At 45.1% G+C, this 26618-nt stretch overlaps 1 long non-coding RNA gene across 1 annotated transcript in view; it reads left to right on the top strand.

Annotated features, from left to right (window-relative positions):
- Window positions 1-13522, top strand: part of LOC141575249 (uncharacterized) — a 61246-nt gene extending 47724 nt beyond the window's left edge. The window contains exons 4-5 of the long non-coding RNA XR_012502693.1: window positions 9045-9102; window positions 9492-13522. This is a non-coding gene — a long non-coding RNA (uncharacterized LOC141575249). The remainder of the gene's footprint in view (window positions 1-9044; window positions 9103-9491) is intronic.
- The last annotated feature ends 13096 nt before the right edge of the window (window positions 13523-26618 follow it).

The following is a 26618-nucleotide window of genomic DNA, read 5'->3' as shown; positions in this document are numbered from 1 at the left end:
CTTATGAGTTTTGCACTAGGCTGAGGACTTCGGGTTTTCTGTGTCAGTAGATAGAGGGGAGGCAGCCAGCCGAACAAAGATGAGGGGATGGTAACTGAGTGGAGAGGAAGAGAAGCTGAGTGCAGGTAGGAGTGGTTTTGAGGTGGGGGCAGGAGCATCCCGGGGGCCGGTGGCGGCTGGCCTTGATGTCCCCCTGCAGTCGCGGCTGCAGCCATCTGGCTGTGAGGAAGAGACCGGGATGGGGGAGAGGGAGGGGGTCTGGAGGAGCCACTCCGGGGAATTCCAGAGAGAAATAAAAGGATGGCCATATTGTCATTATTTGAGAGTCACAAAGACTTTCATCAGAGTCGTAACTGATTCTCACTGACACCATCACCCCTACATCTGCTCTTCTGCTTTTAAATGAAGTGCGATCTTCCTTTCCAGTATCCATTCTCGGCAAAAATATCAAGTGCCGGGACATGGCTGTTCGGAACAGGAGCCAAGGTATATTGATGACAGATTCCCTGTCTTCTTGTTGAAACTTGTCTATGTTTAACAGGGGTGAACAGCCACCAACAGGAAGGACTCTTGATAGAACACCAATTATTACTATTGGTGGGAGGTTTTCAATGAAGAGGAAAATCAGGACAAGTGTTTAAACTCAGTGTGTATTTAAAAGTGAATTCCTACCAATTTTTTTTTTTAACCTCCAAGAGAAAATGACATAGAAAAGATAGCATGGTTAGTGCGAGGATCGCTGGGTCTGCAGCCCAGAGGCTGAGGGTTTTGCCCCGGTTGTACTATTAATAACCTGTGTGCCTTTAGCAAAGTTTATTCTTGCTTCCACTTCGGATTACAATTTTTCTTTCTTCCTCCATCACACACCACAATTGTAGAAATACAATGAATATTAGAGGATTTAAGATTTTCCATTTATGATTTTATAGATACAAATAATTTCAGTACATTGTTCTGAACTCTATTCTGATGCCAAATTTATAAAATGAAACTGACTATTGTATATTTGATCAGCTCTTGAAAAGTCAAGTTTGGTTAGGAGACTCCCCAGTTTCTACTGCAAGGGAAAAGCGGTGATGAGACCAGAATATGAGAAACCAGCAGGTGGAGAATCAGAGTGACTCACTGTAGGAACATTCTGGAGAAACTAAATGATGAAAGAAGTGTAGGTTTCACAGAAGACGCCTGGTGGGTGCTGATGCTGTCCCACCACGGTTTTAACATGCAATTTAGATGACCTGTGGCAAGTTTTCAAGTAGAAGAAAATGTGCTTGAATTCTTTCTCCCATTAAAAGAAGATACAGGAAAAAAAAAAAAAAAGAGGATAGTATTTTCAGGAGGCTAATCATGCTATGACCAACTTCTGCAAAAGGATCTTTTGGTTTTTAAGGAGTTTACTTCATGGTGGACAGAATAATGCTCCCCCTTCTCCACCAAGCTATCCGTGTCCTAATTCCTGGAAACCGGATGTGTTACTTTACATGGCAAAGGGACTGTGCAGATGTGATTAAGGTAAAGGATCTTGAGATCAGAGATCATCCTGGATTAAGCAGGTGGGCTCAGTGTCCTTCTAAGAGGAAAGCAGGGGTGAGAGTTAGAGAGGAGATGTGATGGGGAAGCCGGGGTGGGAGGGATGCTGTTGGTGAAAGGGAGTCGTGAGCCAAGGAAGCGCATGGCTTCCAGAAACTGAGAGACAAGGAGCGGATTCTCCGCGAGAGCTTCCAGAGGGCTTGCAGCCCTGCCTACACCTTGTTTTTAGCCCCTCTAAGGCCCAAGTTTGGACTTCTGACCTAGGTACTGTAAGGCAGTGAAGTTGTGTTGTCTTGAGCCAGGAAGTTTATGGTGACTTGTTACAGCAGCAATAGGAGACTAATACAAATGTACTGGGTGGGCTTGATCCTCTGGATTATATACACTTCCTGGGTCACAAACTCCTGGGGAGCAGCGCCTAGCATGGAGCGAGAACCCAGGCACTGGCTGAGTGAATTAATGAAATCGGTGCCAAATGGGGAATTTTCAAATGCATCCAAAGGATGAAACGGATCAAGAGGAAGCATGTCTACCACTTCTGGCTTGGTAAGATCTGGGTGTCACCCTTTGATGATACCGACCGAAGGTGAAAACGGGTTGTGAGGGAGTGTGAGGACGTGTCCTTTTGTCCCCAAACTCCCTGGTTCCAGCCATTTTCCTCTCCCCGTTTCTTCCCTGACACCATGGGCTCCTGAAGTCTGGTGTGAACAGTTGGCTCGTGGGTGACTGACCGGAGTGGGCTATTACCCATCCAGGAAAGATCTCTGCCGAGTCTTGTCTCTTGCCAACTCACACGGCCCTACGATTGGTGGGAAGCAGAGTCTGGTCCCTCAATATCCTTGTTCCTCTTTCTTCCTCTGTGCTGGGGCTCCCGGGGCCACAGACTTTCTCGAGACACTCAAGGCCTGGGCCTGACACCGTCCTCAGAGCCTGCCTGGCCTGGGAGCTAGGAGTCTCTTCTGTTTGGACACCAGCCGCCCCTCCCTTGGGCTTTCGGCTGAGCTCCTGTGAGGGCCGGTGTCGCTGTGGCCAGGTTCCCATTAGGGATTTTGCTTCCTACCCTCTCTCAGGACTCGGATGCTGCTTCTCTAGAGGCTGCACTCGAAGTTCCATGCTTTCTCCTGTAATTCCTGGGTTCCTGCGGCCCAGGATGCCGCAGAGGGCCTGTTCCTCACTCCACAGGAATCCTGTTTCTCTGCCACCCCAGAGCCCCCGTCTCTGCTCCTCTCCCTTCTTCTCCTCTCTATCCTGGATGACTTTATCAGAGAAGCTCCGTTCAGCTCCTCTGGCCTTTTCCCTTTGAGCACCAAACACCCGGGTGGCCCGCCTGAGCCGTGCTTCCCTACGCAGCCTGGCTGTCTCTTCACCTGCTGCCAAAATGCTGTCTGGGGGGCCACGCCATCCATTTTTCAAAGAAGGCCCTAGGGATTGAGAAATTTAGAACATTGAAATTCAGATGATTTAAAGCGTCATGGAATTGAAAATTAAATTCTTTTCAATTTAAGAATGCTATGAATTCCTTTAGTAAGCACATGGGGTGTGTTGGCTGCAACTTGTGTTGCTCTGCGGATTGCCAGGGCTGAGCTGGCCGATGGTGCCGGGGAGCTTCCCGCATCCTCTCTCACTGGGCTAGGGACAGCTCTTTCAGGGACATGTGCTGGGCTGAAAGGATGGCCTTCTCCAGTAGAGGAAGGCATCTTGGTAAAGATAATTCAAATTACACGGAGGGCATATACCCTGAAGAATTGAAAGCAAGGGACTCAAACACGTATTTGTACACCGTGTTCACAGCAGCATTATTTATAACAGCCACAACGTGAAAACAACTTAAATGTCTTTGAACAGATGAATCAATAAGCAAAATGTGGTGTCTACATGCGTGATGGAGTACTACACAGCCTTGAAAAGAAATGAAATGCAGATACATGCTACAGTGTGGTTCACCCTTGAAGATATTATATGCTAAGTGAAATAAGCCAGGGGCCAAAGGAGACACAGTGTAGGATTCCATTTATAGGAGATACTTGGAATAGTGAAATTCGTGGACAAAAGGTATACTGGTGGTTCCCAGGGCTTGGGGAGAGCGAGAAATGGGGAGTGGTTGTTTCATCGGTCCAGAGTTTCAGTTTGGGAAGATGAGAAGGTTCTGGAGATGGAAGGGGGAGATGGCTGCCCAAAAAGATGAATGAACTTAATGCCACTTCACCATACACTTGAAAGAGGTTAGACTGGTAAAATTTATTTATGTATATTTTACCACAATAAAAAATATTTTAAAAAAAATGACATGGAATCACAGTCTGGTGGTTTTCCTATAAGGTGCATTTGTTTTGTGGTCAAGGGTACAGACACAAAAGTCCAAAGATGCACCAAAATTGTTGAAGGAGCTGACTTCATGTGGTTCCCATTCTGTGTACCTTCCTCTTTCCAAGTAACGGTGAGAAAATCTTCTCTAAACAGCACTAAAGTACACCTCCTAAGTAATTTTTTTCCTGTGACTCTTGCACTCATCTTGGGAAAGAAAACATGTTTAATGAGTAAAATGAGTCAAATGTATATTTGCAAAAGTTAGCAAATAAACTTGGTGACTGTGGCCACTCCTTGGAGTTGTGCTGGGTCCCTGGATTTTGCAAGCTATGCATACATACTGAATAACTCCTTTTAGCCTGGGACGTATGCCACCTCCAGGTAGCAGGCACTCTGAAGGGGAGCTTGGATTGAAACAAAGCAAGCACTCTGATTCCTCTTGGTTTAAGTCATTTTTGTGGCTGATAGTGGTGTTGAACTTTTGAAAAAGAAATGCCACCGTGTACTCTGGGAAAGGGAGTTTGTTGTCTGAGTGGAATAAACATAGATTGGGTGGCTGGGTGCCCTGAGAACTTGGTGGGCTTATCGGGTGATTTCTAGTGAGTCATTTTGCCATTCTGTGCCTGCATGCAGTGGGGCAGTTGGGGTTCATAGTGAGCTGCATCATACCTGCCCAGACTCCCAAGGCAGCCCAGGCTGGGTTTTTTTAAAAAAATAATTTTGGGTGCAGCCATTGTGAGAAAGGAAGTACCTCCTCTAATGTAATTTAAAACAAAGATAATATTAAGTCATCAAATGTGTAAGGAACCCCAACAAGATTCTGCATTTTGCCCTGAAAATTAATTCAGAACTGTATTGAAACATCAAGTTGTAATTATTTCATAGTATCTTCTCTTCCTTTTCCCATCCCTCCTCCCTTCCACCCCCGTCCTCTCTCCTTCAGTTTTTTTTTTTTATCTTCCTTCTTTCATTTGTCTTTCTTTGCTTTGTTTTGCTATGCATGCACCCTAAGTACTGCTTTGTCTGCCTTTCGTGTAATCCAGTGCTGCCAAAACCAATGCCAGAGAAAACCATCCATTCTCCTTTGCTATCATGCCTTTAGACAGGGAATACAAGATTATCAGTGAAAGTTCTAGAGAGAGGTGGAAGGAGTTGGCAGATAAATTGTTGGTAAGAGTTATTTGAAAACAGAAAAGACAGGGAGGGTGTGGAGGTAATGTCTAAACCCCAGCGTTTTCTGTCAACGCCCCTCAGCTCCCACACACAGAAGCCTCTTCTAGCAGGAGACGGATGCCAACCCAAAAAAGAACAGGAGAGACGCTCTTTCTCCTTGGGACGGCTGGGTGGCCTGGTGGGAACTGGGGCGTTGTGGGCCTACTTGGGGGATACCTGGCTTCTGAAGAGCCAGCCCATCTGGCTGGAAGGTTAGGACGAAGGGAGCTCTCGCCCCAGGGCTGTTGTTCTCAGACCCAGAAGGGGGAGGGAGAGGGTCCTCTGGTTTCTTTCTAGGTTGTCCGTCTGACTCAGATTGGCCTGATGGGAAAAGGGGCAGACATGCAGCTCCCGAGTAAAGATGACACATTTGATGAGTCCTTTCCCCGTGATCCAGAAGTGGAGGTGGGTTTGGGTGATGGAAAACTCTTCTAGGAGCTTTTAAAGTGTAGCTCAGTATTAACAGTAGTGATAGTAATTTCGGCTAACAGGCCATCAAAGTGCTTTTTCTGCATTATCTCATTTCAACCCCATGACACACTGCTGGTTTTCTTTTTAAACGTGTAGGATGGGTACTATTATTACCCACAATATAGCCAGGATCTCCATTTTACACATTGAAGCTAAAGTAAGTAATTTGCCTAAGGACAGGGTCACTGAGAGGCAAACACTTTATTATACGTCTATTTATTGTCTCCTTTCCCTCCTTTTAATGCTGCTGTTTCTTTTATTTTAATAAGAAATAACTTGATCTGCTGTGCATGTCAGGAAAGAAAATCAAGTCTCGTTTGAAGACCGTCTTCAGGAATTTGCTGCCTGTAGAAGAGAGAGGGATGTTGGCTTCTCTGAGCCAAGCTCATGGCCCGCTACAGCACAGTCCTTCCTGCAGTCTGGGTGCTTTGATGGCCGAAAACAGGCTTGTTTAATTTTACTGGACAATAAGAGAATTTTTTTTCGCATTCTTCTTTATTGAAATATGGTCGGTTTACAATGTTGTGTCCATTTCTGGTGTACAGCATAATGTTACAGTCACCCATAGACATACATATATTCCTTTTGATATTCTTATTATAGGTTACTACAAGATATTGAATATAGTTCCCTGTGCTGTACAGCAGAAACTTGTTTAATGGAGAAACAATTTTGAGGTGTGGCTTTCTGGAGGTGGCGTGGAGAAGTTGTTCGCTATTTTTTAAAAAATGGTGTTGGAGTTTGGGCAAGAGGTTGAGCAATTTCGAATTCTAAATCAAAGGAGAAGCCATGACAGTGTTAACCAAGGACATGGAGCTCCCAGTGAGGGGGCCAGTGGCAGATGGTAGACACCAGCTGGGGGGACCCAGCCTACAGTCGGGGTGGGGGGAGCACACCCCAGCTGGAGCACTTCCTGGCTGTGCTGGTTCTTCTCCGTCGCTTCCCCTCATCCTCTGCTCTGTACGTGGAAGCCCGGCCCTGGAGCACAATGCCTTCTGGGCTTCCCTGCGCTCTGTCTTCTGGTTGGGTTTAGCCAATGGGAGGTAGCAGCAAGCATGTGGAGGGCGGGCAGGAGGAAGGAGAGGCTGGGCTATTTCTTCTTTCCTCTCTCCCTGTTTGGGTGCTGTGTCCCCAGAAGTTGCTATTCCCTCTTTGGAGACAGCTCTACCAGGCAGGCTCGCCTCGATGGTTCTAGTGCAAAATGGGTGCAAGTGTCACTCTCTCTCCTTGGTGTCCCCGCGGCCCCAGGGACAGGAAGGGCTGCAGCTGTTGCTAGTCCAGAGGTTCCTCTACACCCCTGTGTGTTCATCTCATTCTGGGCACACCTTTCTTTTTGTTCTACCCTTGGTTGGTGCCTGTTTCTTGCCAGGACCTTTGACTAATATACTGTGCACAGCAGTGCCTCTCAAATGGAATGTTCATACCAGTCGCCTGGGGTCTGGTTCAAACACAGATTCTGTTTCAGTAGATCTGGGCTGGGGCCCAAGATCTGGCATTTCTACAAACTCGCAGATAATGCTGAGGTGACTGGTCCATGGACAATGCTTTGAGCAGGAGGAACTTTCTTCCTTAACTGTATTGTAGCTGATGGCAAACAGAGCCCAAGAAATGAAAAAACTGAGTCTCATTACACAACACAATAAACAAAAATGTAGGCATCCACTCACCCTGAAAGTCAGGAATGGATTGATATAAAAAACAAAAGACATTCTGCTTTAAGTTTGCCTGTCTATCTCTACTCCGTGTGTGTGTGTGTGTGTGTGTGTGTGTGTGTGTGTGTGTGTTATATACATAGGCAACTGAGGAATTCCTAAGTCCACTGATTGCTGAATGGTTGTGCGTCATTTCAGAAAATCTGAGCCTGGATGCCGGGACAGGAGGGGTGGCATGGACTTGCAGAGTAGGATATTGTTTTTGAACTTTGACCAGAGGTTGGAAAGCTAGGACCTACAGGCCAAATCCAGCCACCACCTGGATTTGTAAACAAGGCTTTATTGAAACACTGCCCCCCTCATCTGCTTATGTATCGTCCGTGGCCTCTTTCGCCCTACAACGGCACTGCTGAGCTGTTACAATGGAGACTATGGCCACAGAGCCTAAGATGTTTACTCTCTGGCATTTACAGAAAAGAAATGTGCTGATCCCCGCTTTCGACTACTGTGCAGAGTTTCTCGAGGACTAAGCTCCTCAGCAAAAGGAATCTTAGGGATCATCTTGTCTCATTTTAGGGATGAGGAAATGGATACCCACATTCTCCCAGCTAGCTTAAATCCGTATTTTTCAAAGACACAAGGAAAAAAACTGGAGGGAATTTGAAGAAAATCGGTTGTTAATTGTCCTTGAGGAAAGCCAAACTCTAATGAGAGAGGTTGGAAAATTAAAAGGTGTGACAATGGTCTCTCTAGACTTCCAGAGAAGAGCTGACCTGGGATTCTATTTCCATGTAGGACAGGTTTTTCCAACTGTAGTTGTAGGGTCAGATGTTGGAATTAGGTTTCTAAGGGAGGTCAGGGTCTAGTGACCTTTAGAACAGGGTTGGGACAGCTGCTTCCAAAGACTTAGGTGGAGGGGGACGCACTATCTGAGGCAACACCCGAACTTGTCCGTCATTTACTCATGACCAAATAGTCAGGAGGGACCCAGGGCAGGATAGGGCAATGTGGCATGCTGTCCTTGGTGTACACACACACACACACAGAGTAGTCTGTTCTCTACACCCCCGGCCATGCTGAAGCTCATCTCGAGGCTAGTCAGCTGCCAAACCTTGGTGGAGGCATTTGTCATCTGGGGGCTAAGGGCTCCTTCAAGCTTACTGATTCTGAGTTCAGGGTGATGAAGTTTTCATCCTAGTCCCATCAAGAATATCTTCAGGGGTAATTTGGAGCAGTTGTAGATTCAAATATCACGGACATCTTTTTGATTTGAGAATAGGAAGCTGGCCAAAGTCATTGCTAATGGAAGTCAGCTACAAAATTACTGGGTAGTTTTTTTGGTAGAGATCTTCCTTCGGGATGCTCTGAGCTTTAACAGACTCACCTCTCTCTAGACTATGTACAGAATGCACCGGTCTCCTATTTTAATGTGAGCTCTCAAGAGGTAAGAACTACATTTTGTTTTTGTATTTCAAGCCCTAGGCACAGCCTTGCGCATTTTTGGGGCAGGATGAATATGCATTTCTTTTGCAGAGGGGTGGGGCGAGTCGCAGGTAGACACTAACCTGTAGCATTTAATCTTTATGGTGGTGGACCACTAAGTGGTATTATGGCGAGGACTGGCCCTGAGTGTGCTGCCCAGTCCCCGCCACGCCTGCCCTTCCCTCAGCATATCAATGCCGTCCTCGTTTAGATCTGCTGACAGGTAGGAATGGCTTAAGCAGCACATTTCTGTCAGTTCACACTGATGTCTGGACAATAACGCTGGAATTTATATTGAGCCTTTCGCCTTTGAAGTTCTGTGTTCTAACTCTAATCTTTACGACTTGGGAGGTATGAGAGAGCTGTTTTAATTACATTTTTTCTTTCCAGGCAGAGGGGGGATATGACGGAGATACGAGTTCAAGGACCTGAATGAGTCAGCACCGAGGTGAGAATGGAGCTGGATGCTTTGCAGCCAAACTATTAAACTCATCTTTATTTTCTTTTTCCCTGTGAAAAGTTGGGCAAATGCAGCATGCCTTTTTTTTTTTTTTTTAATTTCTTTAGGACAGAGATGCTTGCGATGCTTTTTTTTTTCTCCCCTAGCATGTTTCAAATACATTTTGAGTCACAGAGATAGGACTCAAAGAAACTGCAAAGTCTATATTTTTGGAAGTCTCTTCTAATGTACTTCTGAGGTCTCCGGCCCCACTGCTGGATTCCACTTGAAGCTTAGAAGACGGTCACCACCCCTACTCTGCCCCCATAGCCTGGCTTTTCTTCCCCGCTGAGCTTTCCTTAAAGTAACTATTAAAATGTCTCTGTTAAAACTCCCAGGCTTATGCTGCCCAGCTGATTCCCAACTAAACCCAAGGCAGAGCACCTTCCCTCTGGTCCTAACACAGACCCTAAAGATGGACTCCATGGCTATGGCTGAAAACCCAAGGCTTTGTAATTAAAACAGGATGATCATCTGGAGGCCAAAGTCGAGTGGCAATTGAAAAAGGGGACTCAAGGCAGTTTTATGCTTCAGGCAGTTACACGGAGTAGATGGAATAACGTGCTAGGTAAACAAATAATAGTTTCTTTGACGTGTCTCATCGGCATTTACCAAGCACTTACTAGTCTCAAAACCCTTGATAGTTAATCCACAGAGCATCCTTTGCAGATAGACATTCTGATCTGAGCTTTGCAGAAGAGAGGTACCACGAAGCTTCACGACTTGGGTGACCTTGGAGGACCAGACAGGAAGCCATGGTTGACCTGGGCGTTCAGTGGGAGGTGATACTCCTTGCGCTGCTCCTCCAAACGTGCTCTTCCACCGTCACACATTAAAACATAGGCAAGAAGGAAATGTAACTACAACAATTTCACAGTTAATACAAAATAAAACTGCAATTAGTGTAAATCAGAGTGAATCCTTGTCCTCTGCCAGCTTTATTGGTGAAGACCAACCAGGATGCCACTCACACCGGGCGATGGCAGAGGTACAAGATCTTCTCCCCGTTCCCTTCTCCCCTTACAATTCTTATGATTCCTTTGACATTTAAATGCATTAGGCTGAGGGAAGATCCAACATATCTTGCTGAATCGCCTGGAGTAAACAGGAAGACATTGGAAATACAGGACACGACTTGCCAAAGGCAGAAAACACTGCCTCATAGGCATGGTTTCTTTCCTGTTGGCCACAGTGCCATACTGTAGCTGTCAAGGGTTGTAAAAATTGTTTTAAGATGAAGTCCACTATTTTCACCCTTGGCTAACTCATTGAATGTCATGCCTTCCCCTCAAAAAACTTCCCATCCAATAACGTTTAAAAATTGGTAGTAGAGATTAAAATAGATTTTGTAGAAAGTCAGGTGTGGCTTGAATCAAGATACACTAAAAGGATTAAAGTTTTAGATTCATAACAACAAATGAGAATTGCCTATATTGGAAAAAAGATTAAAATTTAAGAGACTTTCTTGTCCTACATATATTTCTACCTAAAGATTCTTTGAAACACTGTATCTTACATAAATGTCACCAAGATAGTCTTACATGGGACAAAATGATCATAAAGACAGAATTCTGTAAAAAAAAAAAAAAAGGTGCTGATCTGAAGAAAAGAGAGGCTTATATGAATGGTGAATGCTGGTGAGAGTATGAAGAAAAAGGACCCTCCTTGGGAATGTAAATTGGTGCAGCCACGATAGAAGAAAGTATGGAGATTCCTTAGAAAGCTAAAAATAGACTTACTATGTGATCCAGCTATCCTACACTCCTGCTCATATTTCTGGAGAAAACTCTAATTCGAAAAGACACCTGCACCCCAATGTTCATAGCAGCACTACTTACAATAGCCAAGACATGGAAGCAACCTAAATGTCCATTGACAGATGGCTGGATAAAGATGTGGTATATTTATACACACACAATGGAATCTTACTCATTCATAACAAAATGAAATAATGCCATTTATAGCACCATGGATGGACCTAGATATTATCATATTAAGTGAAGTAAGTCAGACAGAGAAAGATATATCATATAATGTCACTTATATGTAGAATCTTAAAAAAAGATACAAATTTTATTTACAAACCAGAAACAGACTCATGGACATAGAAAACGAACTATGGTTACCAAAGGCAAAAGGTGGTGGGTAGGGATACATTAGGAGTATGGGATTAACAGATACACACTACTATATATAAAATAAACACCAAGGACCTACTGCATAGCACAGGGAACTATATTCAATTTTTTGTAATACCTATAATAAAAAAAAAATCTGAAAGACATGTATATGTATAACTGAATTCACTTTACTGTACAATTGAAACTAACATTGTGAATCAACTACACCAATAAAAAATAAAATTAAAAGAAAAAAGATATAAGGTTTTGGAAATTATTCTTTTCTGCTGAGCCAGTTGCTTTTGAAATTTTGTTTATTTAGTATCAAGGAAAATATATACACATTAATAATCTCTGAGAATACAATGAAAGTACCAGTACTTGTTGGTCGTTAAGTATTGGTCACTGCTCTAAGAGCTTTACATTTACCACAGTCAAGCACCACAATAATCCTGCAAATAAGGCAGTGTTGGTATTCTCCTCATTTTGCAGATGAGGAAACTGAGGCCCAGACTAAAAAGCACTGGCAAGGGCATACAGTCAGGACATGGGGGGGCTCAAGATTTGAATCTGGGTAATCCAGCTCCAGCGTGTTAACCACCGTTCATACTGATCACCTAGAAAGCCCCCAGGAGGAGGAGGGTAGGGTGGGGAGTACTGAAGACACATCAGACAGTAAGAGGAGGTTTTAAGGAAGAAATTCTAAGTGAGGAAACTCAAATGGAATCGGCTTGGAGTATAAAGCATTCACAATAAGAATAAGAGTGTAGAATCAGATAACGCTTGGCTTAAGTTTATCATGAGGTGTCGATGACTGGTTTTAGATTATGTGCTAAAGCTGGGTTTGACCAGGGGAAAGGGAAGCATGGGGAACAGTAGGCACAGGAAGAATGATGAAGGCAACACAGTCGTGGTTTCCAATAGCTTAAAACTCTAAGACCTGGGCCCAAGGCTCTGTTTCAATACACATAAGCTCTGTCTAAATCAGTGTTCTACCTTTAACACACGTGCCCTGTGTACACGCCAGCAAGATTTGTGCTGAAGTCGAGTCCATTCCTGCATGCTATACATCTCTGATGTAATGATGACCATAGCATTTGAAATGAGCTGCAATCACTTATTAAGAGCTTATTTTGATCATCCTTTAGGAAAAAAAAAAAAAAGCAGGTATAGATTTTTACTACCCTGGAGTAAAAGCTGGGTAGAATTTGAAACTGAGCCCAGTTAACGTCTTATCTATCACTGCCAGGGATGAAAGGCAGAAGGGCCAGTCTCCTTCCTGTTTGTTTATTTCTTGGCTTTCTTGTCCTGTCTGTAGCTCTGCCCCCAGAGCTCCTCAACTGTATTTATTTTCCATCTGCTTCCTGCTCCCTAGACAGTCCAAGACAGCCGGCTCACTGGCCAGCAGTCACAGAGGGAAACGAATATGAAAGTGTCATGGAGCTCATGGCAGCAGAAAGAACGAAGGCAGAAGTAAAGACCCCTGTGTCACATATGGACTCAGTTTTAGATGGAGTTAAGAAATGATTTTTTTTGGAGTTAAGCAGGTGTGTATAGTCAGGAGGAGTTTTTTTTAGGAGGGGAAGGTATGAGGGAATTAGGTTTTGTGTGTTTTTTTAATGTTAAGTTGTTAAAACTTTCTTTTAGTCATTTTACAATGTTGTGTCAAATTCCAGTGTAGAGCACAATTTTTCAGTTATACATGAACATACATATATTCATTGTCACATTTTTTTTCGCTGTGAGCTACCACAAGATCTTGTATATATTTCCCTGTGCTATACAGTATAATCTTGTGTATCTATTTCTGCATATGCCTGTCAGTATCTACAGATTTTGAAATCCTAATTTTTAAAAATTGAAGTGTAGCTGATTTACAGTGTTGTGTTAGTTTCTGGTGTACAGTATAGTGGCTCAGTTATACAGATACGTATTCTTTCCCATTACAGGTTACTACAAGCCATTGACTATAGTTCCCTGTGCTACACAGTAGGACCTTGTTGTTTATCTATTTTGTACATAGTAGTTTGTATCAGCCAACCCCAGACTCCCAATTTATCCCTCTCTCCCCTCCCCTGACCATAAGTTTTTCCTATGTTTGTGAGTTGTTTCTATTTTGTAAATAAGTTCATTTGCATCATTTTTAAGATTTTACCATAAGTGATATCATGATATTTGTCTTTCTCTGACCGACTTACTTCACTTATTGTGATAATCTCTATGTCCATTCATCCAGAGGAGGTTTTTTGATCAGGTCTTTTACTCACTTCCTCAGATATTTGCTAAAGTCTTTTTTACAGGAGACTGTATCATCTGAACTGTCTCTAGGTTTTGGTTTTTTTGGCCAGTGCTTATGGATTTCTGAATGTCATAACCTAGTAAAGGGTAAAAAGTAAGTATCTGTGTGTGTGGAGAGAGACGGGACAGATCACTAGGATGGCCAATTTTACTTTGTTTTTAATGTCCTTAATTGGCCAAAGTATCATTTCTTCTCATCATTGTATGAAAAGGACAACTTAGCCTTGAACAGTAGAAAGCTGGGCCATCCTTTGTAACACATGGTCCATGACTCCAAACCCATGTATATTTTGAAAGATACTTTGAATGATTGAATGTCGAATAATTAAGTAAAATTTTTGTTAATCAAATCACCTTTTAGAGACTTGTTTTTTTGTTACAAGTTTGTTGATTTGAAGATTTATCTTCTATGACACGAAGTGGAGTCCCAATATCCAGCTTCTAGGAACTACATTTAAAAATTGCATTCAGTGGGAGAAATCCAGTCTGTCATAATTCTTCCAATGCAAATGGAAACATCATACCTGGTGTTAGTTCACTGAACTTGGCGTATCCTGTGCACGGTGGCACTTGGGGCTCTGACAATCTGGAAGTACTTTCACATGGTAATATTTACATTCAGCCTTTGTTGGGGGTGGTCATTATTGTGTAGAGGAAGGTTAGAGGAGGAGAATTGGTGGGAGAACTCAGTCTGGATTAATCTGAGCTACTAAATGGTGCTCCAACCTCAAAAACACCATTTAGCAATACCCAAATCCTCTAGTTGGCAGGACCTGCTCTCTGAAGACAACCAAGGAGGCATCTGTTGGCCTCTGAACACGCTCTCCGAGGACGCACCATCCCACTCACCCTGGTCGTTACACTTGTCTTTCTATTATTTCATTTCCAGTGATTTTAAGAAAGCCTGTTGGTATTCTAGGTTGGCACTCAGGAAGGATGTCCTGCTGGCCCACTCCTTAACAGGGTCTGAGTTCTGAGGGGGCCAAGAGAAGTCAAGAAACCAGAGCCACCCCTCCTCTCCTCCCGGCTGCTTCTCCCGGGTCAGGGGAGAGTGGGCAGTGGGAGACCAGGTGTCTGGCCAGTGGAAAGCATACAAAGGGAAGCAGGGAGCTCTCTCTGCCAGAGGCAGGGTGACTTGCTGAGGCCTGTCACACAGCAGACAAGACTTTAGCTGGGGGAGATTAATCTGCCACGGAGGATGCAGTTTCCATCTGCCTCAGCCCCGGACCAGGATTTGGGAATGACTGACTTAGATATTGTTCTGGGTTGAATGGTGTCCCCTCAAAATTCCTGTGTTGAAATCCCACCCCCCAGTACCTCAGAATGTGACCTTATTTGGAAATAGAGTCTTTGCAGATATAATTGGTTGAGGTGAGGTCATGTCTTTGACCTTGTTCCCTGGGCCACCATGGCCAAGCTCTTCCTCCTCTGTCACCTTTGGTGCTCTGCTGGCATGGCTGCAAAATGCCTCTAGGACCAAGGGGGCCTCTGGGAATTGGCACAAGAAGTGAGCACATCTCTCCCCTTTTCCACGAGAAGTCCCCTAAAGCCCACACAGCTGTGCCAAGAGGCACACTGCTGATTAGAATAAGGGTTACTCAGGCCAAATGCAGAACACGGCAGGTGGACTTTGAGGCCTGTTGGCAATAGATCCTGGGAGAATATTCCAGGTGTGGCTTGATTAACCGGAGTAAAGCTTTCATGAGCTGAACAGCAGAGATTGGAATGAGTGGCAAGAAAGAGCCATGAGCAGAATTGCATTTTTATCCTAGGAAAGGATTTCTTAGGGAGGCATTAATGGGACTTCACCCAGATGCAGAGTTTAGAAGCTTCAAAAAGTCGGGCCAACCTTTGCTGATTTCCTGAACATACTTGGGAGAGGGGTCCTTGTCAGCCCTGCTCTCCCGCAGGGCACCTCAGGCACAAAGGTGGATATTTTCACAACTGCCGTGGGGGATGCTGCCTGTCAAGTCCCCTAAGCAGGTTTTCTTCCATTCTTCCTGTTCCCATTGTTCTTCTCAGTGCCTGAGATGGAAGACGCAGCACGCACAGAGGTGGGAGCCAAGAGGGCAAGAGGAGGATGAAGGTCAATAGTGGATCATAGTGGATCCTTAGACCAAGATGCAGTCTTTTTGATAGTCCAGGGGTTCCTGACAATGTCCCTCCTTCTTTCTCTGAGGTTAGCATCTTTAATAATTCAACACAGAAGCTTCATCGACATTTGGACTCCTTGGAGACAACCAGCAATTATCTCACACTCTGTTCCCAGTGTCACCCCTCCCCAACTTCAAAGGGAACTCATTACCGGGCTCCGAATTCTTCAAATTACTTTCCCATCATCTCAAATGCTGTATATAAGTAGTTCATAATGAGGTCTAATCTCACCCTTTAGATTACTAAAGGAGCCCACAGAAGATGGACTCTGATAACATTTTTTTCAAGTCGGGGGAATGCCTTTGCATTATTCTTCCCAGGAAGATTTTTACTCACCGGCTTGCTGAAGTTTTAGAAGCAATTTTATGTACATAAACTTAAAAGCATAATATTTTACAAACTTTGTCCTTTTCTTTGCAAATTCATGTCCAAAGGAGACCTCTTCTCATAATGAACGATTTTATGTCTTGCTGATGAATAATTAAGAAATGCATGTTAAACAGGAATGAATCTGATGAGCATGTCTCTGAGGTGGCTGGTAAAAACTAGTTGCCTTTGTTTCCAGGAGATTGTAAGAGAGATCGGGATGTGCCTGAGACTTCAAGACTGTGTTACGGGGCAGGCAGTCTAGCGTTCCTCTGGAGATGTATCCTTGACATTGACAAAAGAAAAGAAAGAAGTCAACTGACTGTTGGATCCTGACCAATTCCTCTTGGCACCTAGATCTCTCCTGTTCTGCTTCTTGCTCTGATTCTATACCAAAGCTAGAGAAATCATTTGGGGAGACAGAAGCCAAGAGAGGTCATATTTCCCACAATGGTAGAAGAATAGGGATTCAAAAATGCAGTTTTAAAAGATGCTATGCTACCCATAAGATCCTTGTGTATTTCTCAGTAGACCTTGTCACTGATCAGCAACAGGCAACAAGATCAAGATGGAAACGTTGCCACCCGAGTGCATTAGTTTTTGGATCCATGAGTTTGGGGTTAAAAATTAACACACTGGATACAGATAAGCAATGTGGGAGCACTTTGAAAGCATAAAACACTTCCCTGGGAGGAAGTCAAGAGACATAAAAAAGGGAGGGAGAGAGGCAGGCAAAGGAGTCAAAAGGCAAGTCGAGGATTCTTGTCGTTTCTGCCTGTTCTGAGGGAGAGCGTGGAGGCAGTTGGCCGTGGGGCCTGGGCAGCCAGCTCCAACGAGGAATAGCATGAAGAGAGAAGGGAGTGAAGGAGGAAGGAGTAGGGAGCATAAGACTAGAAAGAAATGAGAACTCTTCCTTGGCAGATAGACAATATTTGTAAGATAGATGATTTGTTTCTCTAACATTGGAGTTTGTGCATTGAATTGAGATAATCCTACTGTGGGGTTCCTTGGAGGGGTCCCTACCCTCAAGTACCGAACAGCAGCTGTCACAGATCACTGTGAAGATGCTGCCAAGAACCCAAGCAGAAGAGCCTGAGTTAGAGACATAGGCGAGAAGAGAGGAAGGTACCACAGCATCGTCCGTGAACGACACCGTCATCGTGAATGCTATTGTTCTTCGAGGAAACCAAACAGAGCAGGAGGAGGCTGCACTTTGAGTGCTTTGCTGGGTGCGGACACAGATGTACAACTCCTTTAGGGGCTTCCATTGTTTTTGAACACTCTTGGTTTACCCATACTGCCTCCCCCTGCCCTCTCCAAACATTAGGGCTGTGTTACTTTCTTTGGCCCTATTCTGGGCTCCGCCTGCTCTTAGGATGAGCTGCCTCCCAGAGCTCCTTGGTCCTCCCGGAGAGAGTGGAATTCTGCTTTGTATTCTACCAGGCTGGAACATACCCAGACTGAATCCAGTGGTGGGCACACGTAGCAGGTTCCCAGGAGGCTGCTCAGACCCCAGGCAATAGACTGCCTCAGGCCCCAGCCACCAGCGCAGACCCAGGGAGCTCTGAGCCCAGCAGTGGAAGGCAATCAGGCTAAAGCCGAGCTCCCGCTGCCCACACTTGGCCTCTGGTACCTGGTTCTGAAATAGTAGTTGGAAAACTTGGCCTGTAGGCCCCTCTGCCCTCCACCTTGTTTCTGAGCATGGGGCTCACCAAATTCTTCCCAAGAGAAAAGGTGTGAGGACCTTCTCCATGAAGGTCTGCAGGGGCAACCGTGTGTCTCCAATGTGGGGGTCCCCTGGGCGGCAGCTGCCCACACCTTTGGTCTCTGCCCCATCACAGACACTACCTGACAAACCACACAAGCATAATCTTCCACCGATTTCTGCTTCCCACAAATTCAGAACTTCGTGAGATCTGAGTTAATGTGGATTTGAGGATTTAAATGCTCACATCACAATGGTATGTGGCAACTTATGTGAATCATTATTTAGGATGAAACAGATTTCAACTTTGTGAATATAAGAATACAATCTAGATGATTAAAGATCTTTAAAAAAAAAATGTTGAGACATTTCCTCCCATGCAGAAAAAACAGCTTCAGATGTCATGAATGTGTTGGACACAGATAAGAGTCAGTTTGCGATAAGGAAAACATTTACTCTGACAGCCATTTGATTTAGAATCCGGAGTTAACTGCTAGTTGTCTAGGAAATTCATTGCTTTAGCTTTGGGTTTCCCAGTTTCTCTTATATGTTACTTTCTTCCCTCTTTTTTTTTTTTTTTCCCCAAAACTCACCTATCGTCTTTCGTAAGCCTACTCCTACTTTGGTTTCACTTTCCTTGGAAGCCCTCGGAGTTTCAACAAGATAGTCTATACATTGCTTGGTGACATGGTGGTTCCATAAAGTTGACTATAAACTTAAAGCAACATTTGCATCCTACTGGAAGTGAGTTGATTTACGAGCCACAGTTTGGTAAATACTCAGAGACCCTCATGGTAAATGCAAGATCCGCATGCATTGCATTATTGCTTCACTTGGCTGTAAAGCGCCTAGTTCCAGGACAATATTCAGAGTAAGGAATGAAACACACTTCCTTCTATTTTAATAATGTACTATTCATTTTTTTTTTTTTTGGAACAAAGAATCATTGTCGTTAAGTTGCTCTGCCAATATGAGGCTGCTATCTTATTGTAAGCAGAATAAGTAGATAAAATGGCATGCCACAGGAAAACTGACGAAGTTTCTTTTCAAAACAAAGAACAAAGCAGTAACACAAAATAAGAAAAGCCAGGAAGTGGTCTGATGGAATGAATACAAATGTGAATATCGGTCCCTTGATTTCCTCTTACTTCCTCTATCATAAACTAATACCTACACGTCCAGAGGAAATTTCAAATTAGTTTCTTGATCAATTTTATTAAAAAAAAAAAAACACAACACTTGATCTTCTCTGGACGATCCTGTCCTTATGAAAAGTTGACAGAGATGTTTAACAGAGTAAAACCACTGCCAGCCATTTCTAGGGGGAATTGAGCTACCAGATATTTTCCTCAAATTATAGAAAATTGCCACTTGTAGAGTCCACATTATATTTAGCTTCTTAATTTAGGATTAAACATCTGTAACTTATTGTTAGGACATCCGGAGAGTTTGCAAAACTCCGTCCATAATGTGAATACCGTCTCTCTCTTTAGTCCCCATGGTATCTCTGGAGACAGTTGTCTTGGTCCCATGTGTAGAGATTTGATGATAGCCAAAAGAACCAGTATGTAATTTCAGAGTGAAAAAAAAACCTGAGGTCTTCTGCAATGCAATATTGATGTGTTTTCACCCAGATTTGCCACCAGTTGACCAAGGAGTCAGATCAGATGGTGGTTACCCTTCAGGCTGCTTCATATGCCCCAACTGGGCTCCCATGGAACCGAGACAAAGAGCAATGTCGTCTCTTATTCCTTGGCTTTGGCCGAAGACCAAGATGCTGTAATAACACAAGTCTTGGCAGAATTTAGGAGTGGCCGTAATCTTCCCCCTTTAGGTTTCCTCTGTAACAGTGTGACTTATCCGTAAAATGTTAAAGAATGGACGAAGTGATCTATGAATGACTGAATACAACCGAGGGGCTGAAAGGTCAAGGGAAATGTGATAGAACTTGAATCCTGTGTTTTGACCCTTTTCAAGTTACTTTCATTTCTGTTTCTTAAAATAAGGTCAGAGAAGGCTTCCTAACAAAAGCAGCATTAAAGCTGAGCCTTGAAGGGTGGAAGATATGGAATCAAATTCAAGAGAAGGTATTCTGGCGAAGAGAATAGTGTGGATAAAGTAAACAAGTGGGCAACGGTATAGCGTGCTGAGTGTTGGTCAGTGTTCCCCAGTGGCCCTAGAGGTATAGTCGAGGCTTGAAAGTTCTGCAAAATCCTACTCGTCTAAATCATTGGCACTAACGTCACTCCTCCTGGAAAGCCTTTTCTGACCTCCAACACCAGATCAAGTGCCTTTTCTCTGTGCTTTCAGGACCCTCTGCTCTTGTCTCAGTGTATTTCTTTGCATTTAACCCGTTCTTATTTGACTTCCTCTCTGTTTTAAGCTCCTTGCACAGAAGGAGTCTTGACCACTTCTGTCTTCTTAATGCCATGGATAGTGCTTGGTAGATATTCAATAAATATTTCTTGAACTGAATGAATAAAGCAAGTTTCCCTTAAATAATACCTTTTCAATGTTTTAAAATTTTTCTAAGGCCTTAGACTAGACTGGATAATTGTCCTAAAAGAATAAAGTAACATAATAAACGTGGCTATATTTTGTAATTAAACTACTGAAAATAAAGCTGACTCCAGATCATTGCAGAGAGACCAGAACACAATGCCAAATGCATACCTTTTGGATCCACCCAAAGGATTAAATCAAATTGCTGAGAGGTCCCTTTTATAAGAGGGTTTTACTTATAAGATGACTCGCCAGTGTGAGAAACATTTGAGCAGCTGTTTCAGGGTTAGCAGGGCTCTTACAACCTGCAAGGGAAGAGACTGTATTGCAGAGAACCCTGGACTTGGAGTCAGAAAACTTGGGACCCAGCTCTAGAAATTGCTGTGTGAACCCAGGCAAGCCCCTCAGGGTCTCTGATCCTCCATGTCTTATCTGCACACTCGGAACCATGATACCAGTTCTGCTTACTTCAGAGTTGAAGATAAATAAGATAACGTAGAAGTGAGGTAATAAACTACAAAGAATTCTTCTTATCAAAATGGTGTAAGAAGTAAGTTGAACTGACCTCCTGAAGCCTCAGATGTCTTTTTGTCCAGCAGCTGAAAAACAGATGCCAGACCTTAGGACTTTTGATTTGATATTCAATCCATTGATTGTACTCTGCCGCCTCTTTCTAATCTGACCAGGATAAGAATACAAGTCACTGGGAGAGGAACGCAGGGTTGTAAAAGTCTGTCCTTGGCAGGATATTTTATACCCTCTGGCATCTAAACGCCAGAGTCAGATTCCGCCTCCAGGTAGTTTTTGTGTGGCTTACTGATAGCGGCGTGAAAATACCGAGTGACAGATTCTGGCCACGGGGACATGGAGCTCTGGCAGGACAGATGAGCCCTGTTCTCTAGCACATCTCTCCCCGTCTCTGTTCTTTTCCAGGCTGTCAGGGCTTGGCCAGTTTTCCTTCAAGGCTGTTCCGTTTCGGTTAGCAGGAGGCTTGGGTGCTTACCAACCCTGGATCTGCACTGCCCATCCTGACAACATTTAAGCCTGAGAGGGCTCTGTCACTCCCTGGTGGCCCTTTGTCTTGGTTTATGACAGGTTTATTATCTTTTATCTACCAAACCCAGAGAGTAGAGGATGGGTGTTCGATTTCATATGCCAGGTATCACTGACTTTAATTATCTTCTTGAAATCAGTCCAGCACTCACGGAGGAGGGACTGAAGTCTCAAATCACCCCATAGTCTCTAAAACCACAGCGTGCATATATAACTTATTCAGTATTTGTCAAGGAAAAAAAGCTGTGTTTTGCTGAGCTGTGACTTTCTGATATGCTCCATTTAAAATTAATGCTTTTGTGTGTATGTAGATTTCTCATTCTGACAGGGAAATGGCTATAGCATGTAAAACATAACCTGCCAGGGCTGGACCACATGCCACAATTTCTCCATGTGCTCTGCTGCATTTGGGGATGGCAGATCCTCGCTTTTACTTGACGGTAAAGGGATGGGAAGACTGGAAGAACAATGCTGAGTGCGAGTAGGCACATCACATTTAATAGCCTTGAGGGTTAAAAACATGTCTTTTTCAATTTCAAATATTTCTCCCTAAGATTTTGTCTCATTGACTGGCTCCCATCTAGAGCATCAGTCCATTTGCACGGTAGTTCAGTTAGTTGTAGAATTAGAGCTGGACAGAGAAACAGAGTCAGGCCTGCCTGCACCCATCCGGTCAGCCAGCACTTTATACGAAAGGCACTGTGGGAGGCAGCGGAGAAACCTCCCAGGCTTGATGTGCTTTCAGAGCAGAGTGGCTGTTTGTAGCCTCTTACACTCCTTTGAAGATCCATGAAAAGTATGGACCTTCTATCTGAGCAAGAAAATTCAATCACAGGGGATTCATCAGTTACCCCTGGATGCAGGCTTAAGAACCATTATTCCCTTGTCAGAGGCACAGACGGGTGAAGGGACAACCACAGCAGAGTCGGACGTTCTCTCTGAGACGCGCCCAGGATGCTGTAGGATTGCAGGAGGAAGTGCCCTGTTATTCACCCCAGAGGTGGACCCTAGTCCCTTGCCAGCAGTCCAGCGTGTGCTCTAAGCTGTGTTCATCAGTGGGGATCGATTTTCCGTCTTATCGGGGTTTTTGGGGGTGGGTGTGGGAGAAGGCAACACAATCAATAGGCAACCTGGCAAGAGCCTGGATTTGGGATCAGAAGTTTAGGATTTAGTAGTTCCTGATTCACCACTTTCTTGCTGTGTTAAATGGACACATGACAGGCTCTCCAAGTTCCATATCTTAATCCGTAAAATTAAAATAGTGATATCTGTCCCATCAGCCCTGAGGCAGGAGCAAAAGGAACTTCAAAAAAATATTACATACTTGAAAATCATACTGTCTCCTGTGGGAACAAACACCAAAGCCTCCTTCCTGTGCTCTTCTGCCCACACACTCTCTCAGTTCTTTCTTGCTCTCCCGTTCCCTTCCTCCCCTGCCAGCCCGCTCACGGTGGATCCACTGCCCACACAGACAGGTCCCAGTGGATCAATGGTGGCCTGGTAGCCATAGGAACCAGAAAAGAATCAGGCTGCCCCTGCTTTCCACCCCACCTGTTTGTGCTGTGGCCAGACTGGTTGATAAAGGACTTCTGTGCAGTTACGACACTGAGGAACAGACAGGGTGGAAACCACCGGCTTTGCTCCAGACCCAGGGCTGTAAAACCATGCCTAGCAAGAGCCATTATGGACCATTGTAGCTCAATTCTTAGTAAGCAGTTCCTGGAATCCTGCCTCTTACTCCAAGCGGAACACTCCCAGCTCCCAGCCAGGCCGGATGTGTCAGGTAATCTGGGGAGACTCTGAACTAGGAGCTCTCTTTCCTTCAACAATAATCAAACATTTCCTATACACCAGATACTGTGCTAAGTATTAGAGGAAGACCCAGATAAATAAGACGTGGTTCCTATTTTTAAGAAGGCAACCGTCTGGTGAGACAAACGTACACAGGTAATTACACCGTGTGCCAAGTTCTGTTCCAGGGCCAAGCACTATGGGGACCAGAGGAGGAAGTGATGAGTTCGGCTTAGGTTCAGGAAGGCCTAGGTGGGAAGATTTTTGACCTGCGCTGTGAGAAATGGCTCAGATTCTACCACTCGGAGGAGACGGGAATGGCATTCCAGGCACAGGGATTAGCAAGGAGAAAGGCAGGGAGGCAGGAGGAGGTTCAAGGCATGGTGAGTGTCGAACATGGCTGGGGCGGAGCATTCAGTAGGGGCAGAGGAGGGGAGGTCGGCGTGGGCCACGTTGTAAAGGGGCTTGAGAACAAGGCCAAGGAGATTGGATCCAAAAGGAGCCAAAGGCAGGAATCAAAAAAAAAAAAAAAAAATACTATTTTGAAAAACTGAACTTGCACGAAGTCTACGGCAGGTGTTCACGTGGGTGGGCGATACCATTACATTTGTTTGGGTGGGAGCGCTGGCGCAGTGTGGAAACGGGCTGGTGGGTGAGGAGGGGGAAGCCGTGGGAGGCAGGGAGGCCAGGTGGGCAGTGGCACAGCTACAAGCAAGACACGAAGAGAGTCCCCAAGGGAGTGGGGGCAGGAGGGCGGAAGGGCAGGTTAGCGGGGCATGAGACTCAGTGGGGCCCCAGGGACTGGCTGGGTAGCTGGGGAATCAGGGATGATGTAATGGATCGGGTGGGGAGACAGTGATGTGGGAGCCTCAGGAGGAAGCTTCCCCAGGGACAGGAGGGCGTTCGACTCGACTTTCCACTTAGGAGAGCCGATCTCAGCCAGAATTTGAGTTCAAGTGCTTTGAGTTGGGAGGGGCCCGGGGCTGAGCTCAGGAGGCCTGTGTCCTGGGACTAAACTTCACGGTATTTGAAAGCAGCTGCGTAGCCCCACCTTAGCACCAGAATAAAACCACCTCAACCCCTTTAAATCTTCTCTCAAGGGCTTTTAAATAGTTTGGGTTGATCTGCGCTCTCCCGTTTCCCCATATCCCCATGAAAAGGCAGAGCCCCCCAGCTAAAGACAGCACAGGAATCTTCCCCAATTAAGCATGTAATCGCACATTTCACGCGTGCCGAGCACACTGCATGGACTGTCAGTGTGATGCCCGCATCTGACATTGTAGTTATTAAATACCTACTTTTGCTGAAAAACTTTTTTTTTAATCTTTCTGCTAAATTTATAATCTTGACAGTGTATTGCCAGCCAGCCCTGCCCAGTTGTTGGTCCCTCTTCAGGAGTCTCTAGAGCAAGACTTAATGACTTTTACAACAAAATTGCTGTTTGGGTACAATTCCGGAGCCTGATGACCTTAAAGGAGGGAGATCCCTCTGGAAAAACCTAAAATGGGGGAACCACTACATCCTGTCAGGAGCGTACTCGGGGCCTGGCAAGGTCTTCGAGGAGGTCCCAAGACTGATTTTGCATTTGAAGAAGGGCTGGGCTTGTGTCTTGGAGCTCTTTGTTGAGTGGAAAAAATGAAAAAACAGCCTGGGGAAGAGGTTACTTATCTCAAGACTGCAGTAGGAAGCATTCACTGAACAGTCTCTGGCTTGATCATTTGGCCCCCTCTGAATACCTGGCCTGACGGGGCAATTTTAGGAAGTTCCTGAATTGTCTTCAAAAGGTACTCGTTCATTGCCCCATAGAATCCTTAAGAACTGGTGATACAGGTTACAGCTGCGAGGACCCTCCTTCAGCCGGCCTCACTCCTTCAAGCTCACACTCGCTGCGCTGGAGCCCCCAGGGGCTGGCATCTCTGCGAAGGTGGCTGCAACTTGCCACCCTGCTGCTTCTCCTGGGACCCTACTGCTTGGCAAAGCCAGGCTCCGTTGCCAGTACCTGGCATTCCGGGGGCTCCCTGGCGCCTTTCCCTCTGCTCTGATTCCTCTCCTCCTTCACTTTGGCCAGCCTTTGAGTAGAGCTCCTCATTTAAGCTATAGTACTCGGTTTTTACAACTCCCCCCAGGATGGAATACCCAGCGTCTCTCCAGATGTAGAGGAGGAAAGTTACTGCATTAGATGCAACGGATCCCTTCGGGGATTGGGCTTAATTCTGCCCCAGAACTCTGGCTGAGACAAACTCGTGGGGCTTCATCTTGGGGGTGGAGAAGCCCTGGGTGCCTCAGTCATCTTCCTACCATTGATGACACTTCTCTCAAATATTCTATGTTGGGACTCCCTTCTGACCTACCAAAAGCTTAGGTTTTTGGAAAATGTTAGCCAGAAAGATTCTCAGTGAGTTTTTCCACTTGACCTCCTGTCCTGATGCAGGGTGTTTAGGAAAGCATGCTGGGGAATCACATGAATCAGGAAAAGTCAAAAGGGGGAAGATACTAAGAGAAAAAGAGACTGTCATCTTGTCACCTTTAGATGAGAACTAGCCTCAAATATTTCAAGGTCTGGCAAGTGGATGAGGAGTTTGTCTCATGCTTCAAAGGATGCACATATTCAAGTAAGAAATGCTAGCTGAAGCCAATGACTAGACAGAATGAAAAATTCGCTCTTTGCCTACATCCCAGGCTGTGGGGATGCGGGTGATTCAGGGTCCTAGGCCTTGTCCTCCTGTCTCTAAAGGGCTTTCTATTCTGTGGGCAGAAGAGAAAAGAGCAAGGATCACAGTGGGGAGACTTTTATGGGCCAAGCCTGGAAGAGACAGGACAGCCGGTTCACAGCTCACTGGGCAGAACTGTTCTCTGGCTACAGCTACCTGCAGGGAGGCTGGAAACGTGGCCCAGCTATGTATCGGGGAAGAGGAAGAAACCTGCCGTAGGTGGTGACCAAAGTTTGGATGTTTGGCACCACAGGTTTTGGCTTGGAATGAGGTACTGATTACTTGGGGGACGTCAGTGTACCCCACGACGGGCAACCTCACGAAACAGTAAGGTCGTCATCACTGGAGTGTTAGCCGGAAACCAGATTCCCCCGTTTCTACTTCAGACTCCTAAGTCAGTTCCCGAAGAGCACGGCAATTCTCCCCCCTAACCCCCCTCCCCTTTCCTTGTGGTGAAAAGCCCCTAGTTTCCGTTACTAAGAGAGGGTCGCAGGGTGCTGCCTCTTCTACACAACGTCTTCATTTTTACTTTTTTTTCCCTATGATAGCAAGCTAGACTATAGATGTTGAATTAGTTACTGAACCAGTTTTGCCTAGCGCACAGCAAAAAAGCTGAGAGGCCTAGGTTTGCAGCAAAGAGAGTAAAGAAAGGGTATATTTGCGAGGAAGCCGAGTGAGAAGACAGTAGAGAAAATGTAAAACCCGCCCCGCTGAAAGCAAGGGGCTTAGGGTATTTATGGGATGACCAATAAAGCAGCGGGGCGG

The sequence above is a fragment of the Camelus bactrianus genome, chromosome 3 (genome assembly GCF_048773025.1).
Source record: "Camelus bactrianus isolate YW-2024 breed Bactrian camel chromosome 3, ASM4877302v1, whole genome shotgun sequence".
Taxonomy (NCBI): domain Eukaryota; kingdom Metazoa; phylum Chordata; class Mammalia; order Artiodactyla; family Camelidae; genus Camelus; species Camelus bactrianus.
Note: the sequence above shows the minus strand (reverse complement) of the source record. Positions and strands in the feature narration are given on the sequence as shown.